General features: G+C 44.8%; 1 protein-coding gene across 1 annotated transcript in view; it reads left to right on the top strand.

The window, feature by feature from the left end:
- Positions 1-567, top strand: part of LOC119588828 (glycine-rich RNA-binding protein 5, mitochondrial-like) — an 11,630-nt gene that overhangs the window by 3,453 nt on the left and 7,610 nt on the right. The window lies entirely within an intron of this gene.

Consider the following 567-nt stretch of genomic DNA (forward strand, 5'->3'; position numbering starts at 1 on the left):
TACTTTTTCCCTTATTCCCCTCCGCACACCTCGCTTCGCTCCCATAATGCCCGTAAGACGAGGGAATCCAAATGCAATTAGAGACCCCGTTTTCTTTCGGAGCCTCGTTTGAAAAGAAAACGAGAGCACTTTCTTCTCCCCGCGCCAAGAGATGACGAGGAGGCCGCGTTCGCTAGCATTGTCCACCTGGCGCCCACCTGGCCGCGTTCGTTCACTCGGCTTTTGTTCCTTCGAGACGGAGAAAACCTCGAAAGTCGAGGGAGCTTTAACCCTCTCAGTGTAACAGGAATCGGCGAGGGGGAAGGTCGCTCGATCGTCTGTCTTGGAGATAAGTAAGGAAATAAGGATCGGGAGGCATATTATCACCATTGTTATCAGTTTATCTTAAACGCCTCTTTCGGTTAAAACGGCATTTCCTAACGGATGAAAATGGAGTCGTTGGTTATTTCTGGGAAGTATTCTTATTGTTGTTATTGACATTTCGTTGTGAAATGAATGTAGAATCAACTAAGTAAAAAAAAATCACAATAATGAAACAGAAAAGATTTTAAATAACTTGAATGAGAG

The sequence above is a fragment of the Penaeus monodon genome, chromosome 24 (assembly GCF_015228065.2).
Source record: "Penaeus monodon isolate SGIC_2016 chromosome 24, NSTDA_Pmon_1, whole genome shotgun sequence".
NCBI lineage: Eukaryota > Metazoa > Arthropoda > Malacostraca > Decapoda > Penaeidae > Penaeus > Penaeus monodon.